This window comes from Scyliorhinus torazame, chromosome 8 (assembly GCF_047496885.1).
Source record: "Scyliorhinus torazame isolate Kashiwa2021f chromosome 8, sScyTor2.1, whole genome shotgun sequence".
Taxonomy (NCBI): domain Eukaryota; kingdom Metazoa; phylum Chordata; class Chondrichthyes; order Carcharhiniformes; family Scyliorhinidae; genus Scyliorhinus; species Scyliorhinus torazame.
In genome coordinates this window covers 34,817,910-34,836,344 of record NC_092714.1, presented here as the reverse complement: position 1 = coordinate 34,836,344, position 18,435 = coordinate 34,817,910, and the positions used below count along the sequence as shown (strand labels likewise).

The window sequence follows — 18,435 nt, the reverse complement described above, 5'->3', positions numbered from 1 at the left end:
TTGCATCCATATGCCTTGCTATTTCTTCCTTAATTATAGATTCCAGTATCTTCCCTACTACCAAAGTTAAGCTAACTGGCCAATAATTACCCATTTTCTGCCTACCTCCTTTTTTAAACAATGGTGTCACGTTTGCTAATTCCCAATCCGCCGGGACCACTCCAGAATCTAGTGAATTTTGGTAAATTATCACTAGTGCATTTGCAATTTCCCTAGCCATCTCTTTTAGCACTCTGGGGTGCATTCCATCAGGGCCAGGATACTTGTCTACCTTTAGCCCCATTAGCTTGCCCATCACTACCACCTTAGTGATAACAATCGTCTCAAGGTCCTCATCTGTCATCTGTCATAGCCTCATTTCCATCAGTCACTGGCATGTTATTTGTGTCTTCCACTGTGAAGACCGACCCAAAAAACCTGTTTAGTTCCTCAGCCATTTCCTCATCTCCCATTATTAAATCTCTCTTCTCATCCTCTAAAGGACCACTATTTACCATAGCCACTCTTTTTTGTTTTATATATTTGTAGAAACTTTTGCTATCAGTTTATATATTCTTTAAAAAAAAAATGTAGAATACCCAATTCATTTTTTCCAATTAAGGGGCAATTTCGCGTGGCCAAGCCACCTACCCTGTGTCATGTGAGAGACCTTTAAGAAATGGGTGTTTATCAGTGATGTAGAGTGTGGGTGGAGCGGGGCTGTCTGTCTGCTTTACTTTTGTTTTAGGCTGTTTGCTAAAGGGTGTGGTTAGTTTTGTTTTGAGAGCTGGATAGCTGCAGGCAAAGCAAGGAGCTGTATAAGGATCTCTCTGCAAACTAAAGACTGCCTCCAAATCAATTGGGTGATTTCAAAGTGCTGACTGCTCTCAGTAGTGAATTTAAACCTGATCTCTGTGTTAAAAAGGGTCTTTTATCTTATGGATGTTAATAAGGAAAGATTAAGGTTTACTGAAAGAATATTTGGGGATTTATTGGTGTTGATAGTTGTTAAGGTGTTTACTGTGAGTTTATAAAGTGTTAACGTGTTTCATAAAAAAACATAGTTTTAATTTAAAAGTACTGTGGATCTCTGGTGCATCACACCTGTAAGGTAGGCCCGTGTGCTCCCCATAACTACAATCTATTAAAAGTTGTGGGTCCATGATACACTTTGGGGTTCTCTAAGCCCTGGCCCATAACACCTGCACATCTTTTGGGTTGTGGGGGCGAAACCCACGCAAGCACGGGGAAAATGTGCAAACTCCACACGACAGTGACCCAGAGTCGGGATCGAACCTGGGAGGCCGGCGCCGTGAGACTGCAAGCCGAGTGGCCTGCTCCTGCTCCTAATTCGTATATATTTGAAATCAGACCATTGGAGGTAGACTTAAGTTCATTTATCACAGAATCACAGACTTATACAGTGCAGAAGAGGCCCTTTGGCCCAACGGGTGGCAAGAAAAACACCCGACCTATCTACCTAATCCCATTTGCCAGCACTTGGCCTTACCGCCAAAATGCATTACTACAGTTCCCCCCTATTGAGTCAGAGGTAGGTGCAAACGAAGCATGTTGTACCAGAGGCTGAATAGTGCGTGCCCATCCCCACCAGTCCCCCCCCCCCAAGGACCACAGCAAGGCTTCAATGCAGCCCACTGACAATGCACAACTTGGAATGCCAGTCCAGAGTGCCAAGGATGCTCTTAATTGACAGCGCGAGTGACGAATAGCAAGCGAAAGCCCCGCCCAGCTGGCTTGATTGGCAAGGGCGATCGACCAATGGCCGAGCGAGGCCCGCCCCCGGTGCCTGGCGATTGGTGGGATGCCTGACCGCCGGCAATTCTTCTCTCTTCAATCTTGGCGAGCTCGGGTCAGTCTGCTGATTGAAATCTAACGGCCGGAGTTGGGCGCGAGCGAGCGAGCGGATCCTTCGGCTTGGCCCGGGTGAGTAACCCGTCGCTCGGTTAATAATAAAAAAAAAAAACGGGGCTGCGTCTTCGTGTGCCAAATAAATGCGGAGCGGGTTTTCCAGCAGCAGCCAACACAAATAAAGCAGCCGCTGTCCATACATAGATAGATAGATAGCTCCAACCTGGAGCGCGCGAGGGGGCGGAACAAAAAGATGGGGAGGGAGGAAGATTCGAGAAGAATGGAGGGAGGAAGGTGCGAGGAGAGGAGGGGAGGGGGGGGTGGAAGATTCGAGAAGGAGGGAGGGGAAAAAAGGACGATTCGAGAAAGTGGGGGGGCATCTGAAGATTGGAGAAGAAACCTTCCGCCCGGGAATGCTGGGGTGGGACGAAGCTTCGAGAGAAGTGGCTTGGGTGTGAGGGAGGAAAACGGCGTCGAGCAGACGGTGGGTGGATGGGGAATAACCGCGGAGCCCGAGAGAATCGGTGAGCGGGGGATGGGATCGCCGCCCCTTGTTGAAAAAAAAACAACCCCCCCCCCCCATCCAGGCAAGCAAGACCACCTCGCCGGGGAGCTCCTGGCGGCCTCCCGGGTCCACCTGGCTGCAGACCCGTCCTCCATTTTAGAGAGACGAGCCGTACCCCCCTCCTCCTCCCCCTCGCGAGCATTTATTTTCTGTTGTTGCTTTGGGGGAGGACAGGGTCTCTCTCTCTCTCGAGCAGCTGGAAACGAATCCAACGTTTCATCGACCGCGAAGCTTGCATTTCCATTTGCGGAATTTTATTTTGCATCGCCAATGAACCCGGAGCCATCGCACTTGCCCTTTATTTATTTTTTTTAAAAGAAAGATGGCAAGAATTTATTTGTAACCCGTGGGGGCGGCTTTGCCAGGAATCTACCCGACTCTCTTGGAGTTTCGCATTATTAAAGCAGAAAATGGGTCAAGGGTTTAACCGCAGGGAATGGTTCACCTTCCTTTACGTTTGTAGGACCAGTGAGCCTCCTTTGCCAGTCAGGTAAATAGTGGCTAATTTGCCCTATTTTTCTCTCTCTCTTTCCTCCCCCCCCCCCCCCCCCAATCATTCTGTTTCACCCACCTTTTAACCATATGCCCCTTTTTATGTTCTGACCTAATAGCTGATCAACCTCAGTTGTGAAAATTGCAGTCAACAGCAACCACAGCTTTCGTGACTCCTGAAATCCATTCTGATTTTGTGAATTTGCAAACCCAGCCGTAAAACTTTCCCAGTCGCTCTTATTTGCCCGTTCTTCAAGGACTTGGGTTGCTCTCTTTCTTAGGTGGAGGCCATCCCACTTAATAATGCTTCTCTGCCTCCAAAATCCATCTTCGTGTCCATTTTGCACGATTCCTCCAACCAAGTGTTAACAGTCCTATTCTTGTTGAGAACTTTAGGAGTTGAGCCACAATTGCCACCCTAGGTTCTGCTTCTTAATTTGGAACTGAACACCTCAAACCTACTCCTATCCATGCTATTATTGATTTTCACAGTGAAGCGTGATGCTGGCTGCTCACTCTGCTATTCCAGGACCTTTGATTTTCCTCCATAATGCTTCTGTCTCTGGCACCTGAGAAGTTACCGTTCAGTTTCAAACTCTAGATCATGACTAGGAAATAATTTGACCTTAAATCCCTCACTATAGAATTCCATGCAACTGTTACTTTCCTGTTCTTAGTATCTACTGTTTTCTCCCATGGGTACCTAGTCGTTGCTTGCTATGGTGAAGTTGCTTATGGTTACCTTCCTTTCGGAACCTAGGAATTGTTAAATGCAAAAAGAACAAGGTACATCTAGCTCACCTTATGCTATCCTGGTCATTGCATAATGCAAAGAAAAATGATTTTTGTCGCCTTTTTATCCACATCATTGGTACCTAAACAGCTGTGCCTATTTGACAATTTCAGCTCAACAGATGATCCCCTTTCTACCCTCATCTGTGGCTTCTTACCCTAACTGCTGATGGTCACTCAGTCTCCTGTGAATGCTTCACTACTAGCAACCTGAGGTGACAACCTTCTGGAATGCCTGCTCCAGAAAACGTTCCCTGCCAGATGTTGTTGTGTCCAGTTGCCTCTTGAGGCCTGGATTGTGGTTAGCTGCCATGGACTTGTGCTATTTTCCATTGCAAGATAAAGCATATCATTATTTCTGATGAATAAACTAGCAAAATAAACACTGTTTTTGAAAAGCAAGTCATTTGCAAATTGTTTATAATCTCATGGTTAAAGCAAGTATTGGGTGCTCCAGCCAATTAAGACGGTATGTGAGCCATATCCTCCTGTTGTATCTTCTGGATTTCTGTTGCCAGGAGCAGTTCGGACTGGAATAAGTGTGACGAATGCTTCAGTTCATTTGGGAGACCGCAGGTCCAAGTCACGATATGAAGAAAAGACCCTTTGGGATTAATTTTTCACAATTCTCATGGATATGTGGTCCAAGCAGTGACAGAGGACTATTTAAGATTTTGGAGCTTTTACTTTTAAGCACGGAGAAATGTTAAGTGAAGTGCGGTAATTGACTTGAAACATTTTAGCTTGATTTTTAGATACAAATTTGTAGCTCTAGATTGACCTAAGTCTGTTATGTGATTTCTGTAAGTCCGATAAAAATGAACTTGTGTACAACTACCAATGCACATCCAAACTGTTCAGGTTTTTTGTATGCCAGCAAGAGACTTTACATATTTTGTTCATAAGATCAAGTTTTGGTAAATTAGAAAGCACCTTGATGCTTGTGAAAGATTAGTTTTTTGCTTTGCACGTGATTAAAAATTATTGGGACAAAGACCATCAAAACTTGTGGCCTCTCCTGTTACTGAAACACGCATGTTAACTAGAGACTCTGGATACTGTAAGCAAAACATCAATCTGCAAGTTTGTGTTCACTCGAAGGACATGGTATCCTGGGCAACATTTCACCCTCAACTGGCACATGCCCTTTGCAAAATGGGCTGCCACATTACCTTCATTACAACAGTGCATATGCAGGTACTTAAAACATAAGTGTCTGTCTGTCTGTGAAGTGATTTGGGAACATCCCAAGGTGGTGATAGGTGCTACGTAAAATACAAGGGCTCCCCCCCCCCTTTTTTTTCCCTCTTTTTAAAAAATTGACCGGATAGCACTATTTTCTTTTTTTCCTTTGTAATAAATTATAAAGTTGCCTCTTGCAGCACTTTAGGCACTTCATTAAATATGTTAGTTATTCACTACTTGAATACTTAAGTAATAAGCTTGTTTATTGCAAGTTGATAAAATGTTGACCATTGTTAATCTTTGAATTTATCCAGTTATTGTTTGGCGTTCTGTTTCTTGGCTTTCTTCATCTTTTTTTCCTGGTGCTGAACCCTCATCAATTGCCCCTACTCGCCCACGACAGTTTCTTTCCCTCTTGAGGATGCTCCCTATTTCCAGATACCTATTTATTTCAAAGCTTGAGCCAATTGTTTCCTTGTTGTCCAAATGCCTTTTGCTCCACTCAAACTTGTAGTGGATAGGATCTTGCCTGTCAAACACAGAGATCATTTGCTGATACTATACAATGCACCAACCAGAAATTGTACATGTATAGACCTTGGCTCTAAACATTTGAGATTTCCCTACCCTCTATTTACTTCCCAAGCTAATACATTACCTGCTACTTCATAATTGTTTCACTTTTAAATTGGTCATTGATATAACTTGCACGTCTTGTAAGCACCAGCATGTCTACAATAATCTGTGGGGGATGTACTATGTTTCACAAAAATTGTATTGTTTGAACATGGAAAGGGTAAACATGCAAATTGTATAGTCAAATCTTCCTTTTAGTGAGTGCAGAATTAATAATGTAAGCATAGCTTAAGTACAAGCAGTATTGTAAATGTCAAATTGTAAACCACAATAATACTTGATATATAAATACTTTTTATCAATTCCAAGGGCTTATTTTTATCAATTCCAAGGGCTTATCTTTGTAGCTCATTCTGTTTTTACTTGAAGCCTAGTTTTTTTTACTTTACAGTAGTTCAAGTTTATAGTATGATTAGACATGAGGTAAGTTCTATCAACTGATAATTTGTTCCAATCAAAGGGCTCTGAAGAATAATGATTGTAATGCACCAACAAATTCTGAACTATTTGATTTGCTTTGAATCAAAATGCAGCAAGGTTCAAGTTCAGTTACAGTAAATAGTCAGCTCAGCTTCAAATCGCTACACTGTCGACATTGATTCAAAGAGTGATTAATTCAAAACTCTCTAATCAAAAGTATGTGCTACATGCTGTACTTTAGGTTGTGTGCCTGACTGAATGAAACTGACTGCATTCTTTGCAAAAAAAAGTTGTGATCCTGAGATTGACCCATTTTCCGTAGCTGAACTGCAGTGCTCACTTTTCAAAACTGCTGGTAACTAAGATGGTGAGTGTTTTTTTTAAACAGAGGTACCAATTTTTCATTGATCTGTGAAATATATACTACAGAATTTTAAAGAAAACAGTGGAAGATTATTGCTTTGATTCTCTAAAAATGAATAATATAGTTCTCATGGTAATGCAGTTCCATTGGTAAGTGAATTACGATCTTTCACTAGCAAACGAGTTTGTTCAAACAAGTTTCTTTGACACCCACAATTATTGTATCCAACAAATATTTTTGTATTTTCAAAATGTAATACAGATGTATACGTGTGAGCTTTAATTGTTTTAATGTTTATTTGCATAATTTGTGCAAAATAAGGCTATAATTTTTTTAATTGTGATGCTTGACAATGCTAGAATCTGTCCTTTTGGTAGGAAACAGAGTTGGCCTGTGCCTTCCTGAGCGGTTTGGGGCTGGTAAGTGACGCATGGAAAAGTTACAACCCAGATTGTTATTTTTAGTGATCTTCTGAAATGTTGATTTACAGAAGTATAAGTTCAGGTCCAACCGAGTCACCTTCTGATAGCCAATGTTCTTACTATTATTTTCATTGCTGGAAGATGAATGTTGCCAGTGAGGTAAAAGTATTTAATAGAAATGGCACTTAATCCAGTTACGTGCAATCGTGGAGCCGAGTCTAAATTAGAATCTTTGGAATTTTGCATCATTTTGAGGGTGCAAAATTTGTTTTTGTGGCAAACGCTTTCACCAGAGTCCTATTAACAGCCAGTTCAGTTAGCTAGGGAGCTTGGGCTGAGATCAGCACTTAATAAAACCTACAGAATGAAGGGATTGGTTGTGATATTGCAACACGCAAGATGGAAAACCCATCAGGTTAAAATAAATCCTTTGAATTCAGCTTATAATTGAATTTAGTAAAACTGTGAAGTTTTTTGTTAGTCATGGGAATTAAGGGAGGATAGATGGAATTAATATACAAATGAGTCGTGATCTGATTGAGTGGCAGAACAGACTCTAGTGCTGAATGCTTATTCCCGTTCCTTTGTTCTTTTTTTATCATATTGTCTGTAGTGGGTGGGCAATTCGAGATGCAAAGCTGTTTTTAAAATACTTTTATTCAGAAATAAATTCAATTAGAACATACCGAATGGTCAAACAAATTTATACAATTTCAAAAAATAAATATTATTCAAGGCATTTTCATTTTTATACAAAATGCAACCACCTTTATACAATTATTTTATCACCATGCCATGCCGCTCCCCTAACCACCCTACACTCCCTGGTTTGCAGCTAACCAATAAAACAAATGACCATAACAATAAACTAAACCCCCCACTCACCTACTGATGTTCACAGATCGTTAAAGTAGGAGATGAACACCCTCAAACTCGAGAAGAATTCATCCTCCACCCTAGAATGTTGAACTTTATCTTCTCCAGTTACAGGAATTCTGCCAAGTCACTCAACCACCCCACCTGCCAATTTGGGCGGCTCCGGAACCTGACACCCAAGCAAGGTCTGGTTCCAGACTAGCAGGGATACAAAGGCCAACGCATCAGCCTCTCACCCCACCTGCACTCCCGGTTCCTCCGAAACGTCGAATATCGACACCCTCGCCCCCAAATTCTCTGATATGGGCGTCGAGAAGGACTTCCAGAACTGCACCAAAATATGTGAGCTTGGTTCGCCACACCGCGCACCGCTCCTCCATTTCTGGGAAAAAACGACTCATACGCAACTTTGTCATGTTCACTCTATGCACCACTTTAAATTGGATTAGACTCCAATCGCACAGGAGGATGTTGCGTTTACCCTCTGCAGGGTGTCACTCCAAACCCCCCTCAATACCCCACCCAGCTTCTCCCACTTCTTAACTTTCCCAGCGAGGCCTTCTTTCCCCCTCCATCAACTGCCTGCAGATATCAGAGACCCTATCTTATCCTGAGACACAAATCTTTTCAAGCAAGGAAAGGGGTGGCAACCATGGAAACAAAGCCAGCCCCTTCCTAACAAAATCCCATATCTATAAGAACTGAAACCTATTCTCCTTTGGCAACTTCTTCAATTCTCCCAACTCTGCAAACATACTTTTCACAAATAATTCCCTAAACCTCTCAATCTCTTCCCGCTTCCACATCCTATACGTTGCATCCAACCCTGCTGGGACAAATCTGTGATTGCCAAAAATTGGCACCTACAACGACATGCCCTCAGTCTTAAAATGCTGCCCGAAATGGTTCCAGACCCTTAATGTGGCTACCACCACTGGGCTCGTGGAGAACGTAGCTGGCGAAAACGGAAGGGGTGCCATCGGATTTGTCCCCCTACACAATGCTTTCTCTATCTGCCCCCACACTGACCCATCCTCCATGACCCACTTCCTCAGCTTCTCAGCATTCGCCACCCGGTAATACTTTTACAAATTCGCAGAACCAGGCCTCCCCTCCGCCTATCCCTCTCCAAAAATTCCTTTCGAATCTGGGGCATCTTTCCAGCCCATATGAAGTCTTCACCCTCCCAAAAAGTGATTTAGGCACAATAATCGGGAGATTCTTAAAAACTAACAAAAACCTCGGGAGACCTCATCTTCACTGCCTCCCCGCCAATGATAATGGGAGAGCATCCCACCTCTTGAAATCCTCACTCACCCCGTCCACCAGATTAGCCAAGTAAATTTATGTAGCTGAGCCACCCGTATTCCCAAATACTAAAAGCTCGACTTTTAAAAAAAATTATATTTTTAATAAGGATTTTGAACAACACAATTTTTTCCCCTTACAAACAATAACCCTCCCCCCGTAACAAAATAACGCAAATTCTCCCTGAGCAAGATATGTACATGGCAAGATGGTATATTTACATAGCTTTATACACTGGCTCTTGGCTGCACGTTCCATTTCTCCCCACCCTTCATGCCATCTCCCGCTCGTCCATCCCCTCAAACAGTCTCTCGTTCCCCCCATGGTTGCTGCTGCTGCTGACCAAACTTCCTCTAACGCTCCTCGAGGTATTCTAGGAACGGGTGCCACCGCCTCTAAATCCCCTGTGCCGATTCTCTCAAAGCAAACTTAATTCTCTCCAATTTTATGAACCCCGCCATGTCGTTTATCCAGGCCTCCAGGCTAGGGGGCTTCGCCTCCTTCCACAAGAGCAAGACCCTTCGCCGGGCTACTAGGGACGCAAAGGCCAGAATTCCGGCCTCTTTGCCCTCCTGCATTCCCGGCTCGTCCACTACTCCAAATATTGCTAGCCCCCAGCTTGGCTTGACCCGGACTTTCACCACCTGGGATATTACTCCCGCCACTCCTCTCCAGAACCCCTCCAATGCCGTGCATGACCAAAACATATGGACATGGTTCGCCGGGCCCCCTAAACATCTTTCACATCTATCCTCTACTCCAAAGAACCTACTCAGTCTCGCCCTCATCAAATGCGCTCTGTGAACCACCTTAAATTGCATCAGACTGAGCCTGGCACACGAGGAGGAGGAATTAACCCTACCTAGGGCATCAGCCCATAACCCCTCCTCAATCTCCTCCCCCAGCCCCTCCTCCCATTTACCTTTCAGTTCTTCTACTCGCGCTTCCCCCTCTTCTTTCATCTCTTGGTATATTTCCGACACCTTGCCCTCCCCGACCCATACCCCCGAGATCACCCGATCTTGAACTTCTTGTGCCGGGAGCAACGGAAATTCCCTCACCTGTTGCCTCACAAAGGCCCTCACCTGCATATATCTAAATGCGCCTCCCGGGGGTAACTCAAATTTCTCCTCCAGTGCCCCTAGGCTCGCAAATGTCCCGTCAATGAACAGGTCCCCCATTTTTCTAATCCCTGCCCAATGCCAGCCTTGGAACCCCCCGTCCATCTTCCCCGGGACAAACCGGTGGTTACCCCTAATCGGGGACCACACCGATGCTTCCATTGCACCCCTGTGCCTTCTCCACTGGCCCCAGATCCTTAGCGTTGCTGCCACCATCGGGCTTGTGGTGTGTTTTGTCAGCGAGAGCAGCAGCGGTGCCGTTACCAAAGCCCCCAGGCTCGTTCCTTTACAGGACGCCATCTCCATCCTCTTCCATGCCGCCCCCTCTCCCTCCATGACCCACTTGCGGATCATCGCCATGTTTGCTGCCCAGTAGTAACTCTAGGTCTGGCAAAGCCACCCCTCCTCGGTCCCTGTTGCGTTCCAAGAACCCCCTTCTAACCCTCGGTGTCTTATTTGCCAACACATACCCCATAATACTCCTACCTACTTTCTTGAAAAAGCCCTTGGTGATCACGTTGGGGAGGCACTGAAACACGAACAAAAACCTCGGGAGGACCACCATTTTGACCGACTGCACCCTTCCCGCCAGCGAGAGCGGGAGCATGTCCCATCTTTTAAAATCCTCCTCCATTTGCTCCACCAACCTAGTCAAATTCAGTTTATGTAGGGCCCCCCAACCTCTGGCCACCTGTATCCCCAGATACCGAAAACTCTCCGCTCTCCTCAGCGGTAGGTCCCCTATCCCTCTTTCTTGGTCCACTGCCTGGAACACAAAAAGCTCACTCTTCCCTACATTAAGCTTGTAGCCCGAGAACTCCCCAAACTCCTTCAGAGTCTGCATGACCTCCACCATCCCCTCTATTGGGTCCGCGACGTATAGCAGCAGGTCATCCGCGTATAGCGATACCCGGTGCTCCTCTCCCCCACGGACTATTCCCCCTCCATTTCTTGGACTCGCTAAGTGATATGGCCAAGGGTTCAATTGCCAGTGCAAACAACAGGGGGGACGGGGCACCCCTGCCTCGTCCCTCGGTAAAGCCGAAAGTACTCCGACCTCCGCCGGTTCGTCACTACACTCGCCACCGGGGCGCTATAAAGGAGCTTAACCCATCTGATAAACCCTCCCCCGAACCCAAACCTGCGCAATACCTCCCAGAGGTACTCCCACTCTACTCGGTCAAAGGCTTTTTCTGCGTCCATAGTTGCCACTATCTCCGCCTCTCCCTCCTCCGATGTCATCATTATCACGTTCAAGAGCCGTCGCACATTGGTATTTAACTGCCTGCCCTTTACAAACCCCGTCTGGTCCTCATGAATCACCCCTGGGACACAGTCCTCAATCCTCATGGCCAGCACTTTTGCCAATAACTTAGCGTCCACATTGAGGAGCGATATCGGCCTGTACGATCCACATTGCAGTGGATCCTTGTCTCGCTTAAGAATCAAGGAGATTGTCGCCTCCGACATTGTCTGGGGCAGGGTTCCCTCCTCTCTTGCCCCGTTAAAGGTCCTCACTAGCAACGGGGCCAGCAGGTCCACATATTTTCTATAGAACTCTACCGGGAACCCGTCCGGCCCCGGGGCCTTCCCTGCCTGCATGCTCCCCAAACCCTTGCTCAACTCCTCCAACCCAATTGGTGCTCCAAACCAACCGCCTCCTGCTCCTCCACCGTCGGAAACCCCAGCTGGTCCAGAAATCGCCTCATCCCCCCCCTGGGGGCTGGGACCTGTACAGCTTTTCATAGAAGGCCTTGAATACCTTATTTATTTTCGTGGCACTTCGAACCGTGGTTCCCCTTCCATCTTTGATTCCCCCTATTTCCCTCGCTGCCGCCCTCTTACGGAGCTGGTGCGCCAGCATCCGGCTAGCCTTTTCCCCGTACTCATAGGTCGCCCCTTGCGCCTTCCTCCATTGTGCCTCCGCCTTGCCCGTGGTCAGTAGGTCAAACTCCGTCTGGAGCCGTCACCGTTCCCTAAGTACTCTTTCCTCCGGGGCATCTGCGTATCTCCTGTCCACTTGCAAGATCTCGCCCACTAACCCCTCCCTTTCCATGCCCTCTGTCTTCTCCCTATGAGCCCTAATGGAGATCAGTTCTCCCCTGACCACTGCCTTCAACGCCTCCCATACCACCCCCACTCGCACCTCCCCGTTGTCGTTGGCCTCCAAGTACCTTTCAATGCACCCTCTCACCTTCCCACACACCATCTCATCAGCCAGCAGTCCCACGTTCAACCGCCACAGCGGGCGTTGGTCCCTCTCCTCTCCCAGCCCCATTTCCACCCAGTGCGAGGCATGGTCCGAAACGGCTATGGCCGAATACTCCGTCCCCTCCACTCTCGGAATAAGCGCCCTACCCAGAACAAAGAAAGCTATCCGGGAGTAATCCTTATGTACGTGGGAGAAAAAAGAAAATTCCCTGGCCTGCGTTCTTGCAAACCTCCATGGGTCCACTCCCCCCATCTGATCCATAAAACCCCTGAGCACCTTGGCCGCTGCCGGCCTCCTGCCGGTCCTTGATCTGGAGCGGTCCAGTGCTGGGTCCAGCACTGTATTAAAGTCCCCTCCCATTATCAGTCCTCCTACCCCCAGGTCCGGAATGCGCCCCAACATGCGCTTCATAAATCCAGCATCATCCCAGTTCGGGGCGTATACATTTACCAACACCACCCTCGTCCCTTGCAGCCTACCACTCACCATCACATATCTCCCTCCATTATCCGCTACGATAGTCTTGGCCTCAAATGGCACATGCTTTCCCACCCGAATTGCCACCCCTCTATTTTTCGCGTCTAATCCCGAGTGAAATACCTGTCCTACCCATCCCTTTCTTAACCCGACCTGGTCCGCCACCTTCAGGTGTGTCTCTTGGAGCATTGCCACGTCTGCCTTCAGTCCCTTCAAGTGCGCGAACACTCGAGCCCTCTTCACCGGCCCATTCAGGCCCCTCGCGTTCCACGTTATCAGCCGGATTGGAGGGACTCTCACCCCCCCCCCCCCCCCCCCCAGCCGACTAGCCATCTCCTTTTCTGGGCCAGTTCCTTGTCCACGCCTCCCTCACTCTCCAGTCCCCCAGCCGGGGGACCCCCGTCCCAGCCACCTCTTCTGTGTCCCGTTCTCTTTTGGCCAGTGCAGCAGCAACCCTCCTCCCCCCCCCCCCCCCCCCCCCCCCCCCCCGGCTAGAAACCCGTCTAGCTTTTTTGCTCCCCCCATATCTCTCCCGTAAGTCAGCTGACCCCCGCTTCTCCCGCCATCCCTTTGACCCCCCCCCGTGTGGGAATCTCCCAATCAATATACATTCCTTTGTTCCCCTTCCCGCCTTTCTTGCCGCGCGCGGGAAAGAAAACCCCGCGCTTTCCAAAGCCTGCCCCGCCCCCCATGGCGCAGCTCCTGTCGTGGCCTTGTCTCCCTCCCCCAGCCCATATAACATTTCCTGTGCGTGATTGACCCCCTATGTACAACAACCATCATCTTCAACCCTCTAAAACACCCCCCTCCCACACAAACCCTCAATTAGAGTCCAGCTTTTCAGTTAGTATAAAGGTCCACGCCTCTTCGGGGGTTTCGAAGTAGTAATGTTGGCCATTATGTGTAACCCACAGTCGCGCTGGCTGCAACATTCCAAATTTCACTCCTTTCCGATGCAGCACCGCTTTGGCCCGGTTGAAACCCGCTCTCCGCTTAGCGACCTCCGCGCTCCAATCCGGGTATATTCTGATCTCTGCATTGTCCCACTTGCTGCTCCGTTCCCTCTTGGCCCATTTCAGGTCCCTCTCTGTCCGTAAACTGGTGAAATCTCACCACCATCGCCCTTGGCGGCTCATTTGCCTTGGGCTTCCTCGCAAGCACTCGGTGCGCCCCATCCAGCTCCAGCAATCCCGGGGGGGCCTCCACACCCATCAGCGTCCTGATCATTGTGCCCGCGTATGCCATGGCATCGGCCCCCTCCACTCCTTCTGGGAGTCCCAGGATCCTCAAATTGTTTCTCCTCGACCTATTCTCCAGGTCTTCGAGTCTTCCCGCCCACGTCTTGTGCAGCACCTCGTGCCGCTCCACTTTCTCCGCCAGGCCCACGAGCTCATCGTCGTTCACGCTCCCTTTTTCCTGGATCTCCTGGATCTTCTCCTCTTGGGCTTTCTGGGTTGTTCCAAGCCCTTCAATTATCGCCAGCATAGGTGCCACCATCTCCTTGCGCATCTCCTCAAAACAGCGCGTGATGAACTCCTTCATCTCTTTGTCTGTTGGCGCCGCCATTTTGCTTTTTTTTCCTCCTTCTCTCGCTGCTCCAGGGCCGCTTTTTTTGCCGTTTCGCTGCGGGTCCGGTCCATGAGGGTTGGTAGTGGACCGTTCTTCTTCCTTCCCCACGGGTTGATTTTCAAAAAAATGCCGTTGGGGCTCCGTTATTGGGCCTGAAAGTCCGTTTTCGCGGGAGCTGCCGAATCGCGCGGCTCAGCTCCGCATCGCCGCAACCCGGAAGTTCTAAAAGCTCGACTTGACCAGCCGAAACTATAACTTCTCCAGCCCCTGTACCTGAGCATTGGCCGCAAACGTCTCACTCTTTCCCACTGAATAAGACCCAGGTTTCGTCAGGATCCCCATAATACTATCTGTACTTGCAATCGGGTCCGTGACACATAGCAGGACCTCGTTGGCATACAGGGACCACAGTGCTAACCATTGCCACTGTGCCATCCTATTCCCAAAGTATCTGCGTTTAAAAAAAAAAAAAAAAAAAAAATGTGCCTGTAAAAACATTTTAGTATTTTATTTTGTTCCTTGATCATTTCTTAGTTCTCTTTTACCCTTTGTCTTTGCTCTCATCAAGCACACCTCTGTGCTTGTGCCTATTTTCTGATCCTCAGTTCCCTTTAATGTATTTATTCATCCTTGGAGTCTCACGAGCATTTGGGTTCTTTTCTTCAAGTGGAATATATTTTTTCCTATACACTGAACACTGTTTCAAATGTTTTCCATTGAAAACCCTGTTCTACATGGTTATTTCCCAAGATTGTGTCCATTTTACTTTCCCAAGTTCTATTCTCTGCCTGTCAAAATCTCTCTTTTCCAATCTTCTAACCTGTTTTTTGACATACTTGTGTCCTTATCATTGTCTTAAATTATTTTTTTTAAAAAATCACTTATTGTCACAAGTAGGCTTCAAATGAAGTTACTGTGAAAAGCCCCTAGTCGCCACATTCCGGCGCCTGTTCAGGGGGGCTGTTACGGGAATCGAACCGTACTGCTGGCCTGCTTTGGTCTGCTTTCAAAGCCAGCGATTTAGCCCTGTGCTAAACAGCCAAGCTTATTATACTATGATAACTTGCCCAGATGTTCCCCCACTTTTGTTTCTCGATCTGCTCTGATTCATTCCCCATTACTAGATTTAATAGCAAATCTTCCCATGTTAGATTTTTTACATATTAGGACATAAAGCAGTCCTGTACGCATTGTATAGATGTCATTCTCAAACAAAGAACAAAGAAAAGTACAGCACAGGAACAGGCCCTCCAAGCCCGTGCCGACCATGCTGCCCGACTAAACTACAATCTTCTACACTTCCTGGGTCTGTATCCCTCTATTCCCATCCTATTCATGTATTTGTCAAGATGCCCCTTAAATGTCACTATCGTCCCTGCTTCCACCACCTCCTCCGGTAGCGAGTTCCAGACACCCGCTACCCTCTGTGTAAAAAAAAAAAAAAAAAAACCCTCTGTACTCGGGTGGGGGGAGGGAGCCTCTGACTATCCACTCTGTCTATGCCCCTCGTAATTTTGTAGACCTCTATCAGGTCGCCCCTCAACCTCCGTCGTTTCAGTGAGAACAAACCGAGTTTATTCAACCGCTCCTCATAGCTAATGCCCTCCATACTGGCATAATTCTGGTAAATCTCTTCTGCATCCTCTCTAAAGCCTCCACATCCTTCTGGTGGTGTGTGACCAGAATTGAACACTATACTCCAAGTGTGGCCTAACTAAGGTTCTATACAGCTGCAACATGACTTGCCAATTCTTATACTCAATGCTCCGGCCAATGAAGGCAAGCATGCCGTATGCCTTCTTGACTACCTTCTCCACCTGTGTTGCCCCTTTCAGTGACCTGTGACCTAGCCCTTTTACCTACCTCTTCTGTACATTTCATATTGTAGTGGTTGAAATTCTTCATGATTATTCTGTTTTTCACCCCGATCTTTAGTTATCTGTGTTTTTCTTCCTCCATCTCCCTTTCACTATTAAGTGGTTTGTAGAAGACTCCTTGATAGTGTGATTCATCCTTTACAATCTTTTATATACATTCATAGCGGATTGCTGTTTTTTTTTCTATTGCCACTGTTAGGCCTAGTATGTGTGGCTTCTCCACTTGCTCTCCCCTTCCCCATCATTTCTAATTATACCAAAATGTTTAATTCCCAGTCCTAATTTTTCTGTAACCATTTTCATGCATCCCTATATGTGTATGAACAATATGCTGTGACCCCATCCTAAATTCCTTAGGAAAGTGGAGGAAATAGAATTGGAAATTAGCATTTGACACCTCAGTCCCAAAGTTTAGATTTCTTGGTTTGTCTCCAGTAGCCCTGTCTGCCAAAACAGCATCTATCATCTCATTAAAATTATACTCCCAAGTTCTGTTGCCCATCTGTGTAAGCTGTTTAATATGTTTACTACTGTGAGGAAGTTTTATTCTTTTTGTCAATTAACTTACAATCTATGTACCTGTACCTTGGAACCTGAGAGTTTTTCTATTTTCATGAAAATCTTAAATATCTGTAAAACAAATTAACTACAACATAGAATAGATAGGGAGGGTACATATAGCAAGTTCAGCTACTAAGATCAGAAGAAAAGAAACATTTCAATTGGTGAAAAGTAAATTCAAAATAGATGTATTGGAAAAACAAAAACTTTATTGTAAATTACCTTGGACAATTTACCTGCAGTGGTAATTGAGTAGGATGCGGGGGGTGTTTGAAAAGGCAATTGAATGCAAGGTTGATAAAGTACTAGAAGGATTAACTTTGGGCTTTCTGCTCTTGTTTTTCTACCAGCCTTTCCTTGTGCAATTCATATAATCCTAGAAGTCAATCTCTCTTGATTGCTTATATATTATATAGTGAAATTTACTCTTTGAGGATAAATTACTCAGTTCTATGATTTGAACTCATTTATGTGTTTATGCTACCAGAAAAATATTTTTAAAATGTTCTCATTTGATTGCGCCATGTTTTTAGCCTATCACCATATCCTAGTTCAGTTGTCAAATTTGGTTGTTTTGAATAATGGTCATCTGAACTGCTTTTTGTTAAGCACTGTTAAGCATTTTGCTAAGTATTATGCTTTGAAGTGTGATTCTCTTGCTTTTAAGCAAATATAATGTACAGTAAGTACGTTTAATGAATTTGTGACCTGAATGTCTTGTCTGCTTTTGACATAACTTGACTTGGTGCCACAGCTATGCAATGCATAAAATATGTTGCCTGTTTTCTAAACTTGTGATTTGTTTTCTTACAGTGAATTGTTGTGGAGCTCTGCTCTAGAGCTATATTGGGCTATAAATCCATGATTTTGAGTGAGGCAAATTAGCACTCTAGTTCTGTACCTGCTTAATCAAGTTTTTGTTCAGTGGTATCATAAATCCACATGTACATTATGACAACTCTGCATGTACACCCATTTGTACTATTTTTCATAAATTTAGAGTCCCAATATTTTTTTCCAATTAAGGGGCAATTTAGCATGGCCAATCCACCTATCCTGCATATCTTAGGGCTGTGGGGGTGAGACCCACACAGACACTGGGTGAATGTGCAAACTCCACACGGACAGGGGGCCGGGATCGAAACTGGGTCCTCAGTGCTGTGAGGCAGCAGTGCTAGCCACTGTGCTGCCCGTACACCCATTTGTACAACTGGTTTTATACCTGTGGTTTATGGTTTCACAAGCCACAACAGAATAAAACTTGTGTTTAGAAAAATTGGATTTGGGCTTCCTGCAAGTGATGTGCACTTCAAGGCACAATCTTTTATTAAATCTTAACTTTCTTTTGGCATTCTAAGTGGAATTGAGAAATTGCAAATAAAATGGGGTTGTATAAATTGTCTGGCACTGGCTTAACTAAAGTAGATTATTTGTGTCTCAATTGTTACAACTAATGAGTTTGCACAGCTTAATTTCTTTTTCATCAAGCGCCAAGTCTAAAGTGTACTTTTATAATTCCAGTTTTCTTTCCATACTCTGGATGCTTTAATTTATTCCATTACGAGTATTTGTTGGCACATTCACCTTTTTAATTGTGGTGGGCTGTGAAAGAATGTCAGGTGATAGTAATCTACATGTTTGGCTTGCCCTACCATTTTTTACAATAGTTTTTTTCAGTATATTATTTGTGTGTAAGATTTTTAGATAATA

At 45.9% G+C, this 18,435-nt stretch overlaps 1 protein-coding gene across 29 annotated transcripts in view; it reads left to right on the top strand.

The window, feature by feature from the left end:
* The first annotated feature begins 1,805 nt into the window (after positions 1-1,805).
* LOC140427747 (sodium/myo-inositol cotransporter-like) overlaps positions 1,806-18,435 on the top strand; it is a 38,074-nt gene continuing 21,444 nt past the window's right edge. For 17 of the 29 annotated variants that reach the window (XR_011948618.1, XR_011948613.1, XR_011948612.1 and 14 more), the window contains exons 1-3: positions 1,806-1,923; positions 6,180-6,305; positions 6,680-6,721. The gene's annotated coding sequence lies outside the window, so the exon portion shown is untranslated. Of the gene's footprint in view, positions 1,924-2,223; positions 2,333-6,179; positions 6,306-6,679; positions 6,722-13,313; positions 17,597-18,435 lie in introns of those variants that run through there. The other 12 variants (XR_011948620.1, XR_011948616.1, XR_011948619.1 and 9 more) reach the window with 6 other exon arrangements.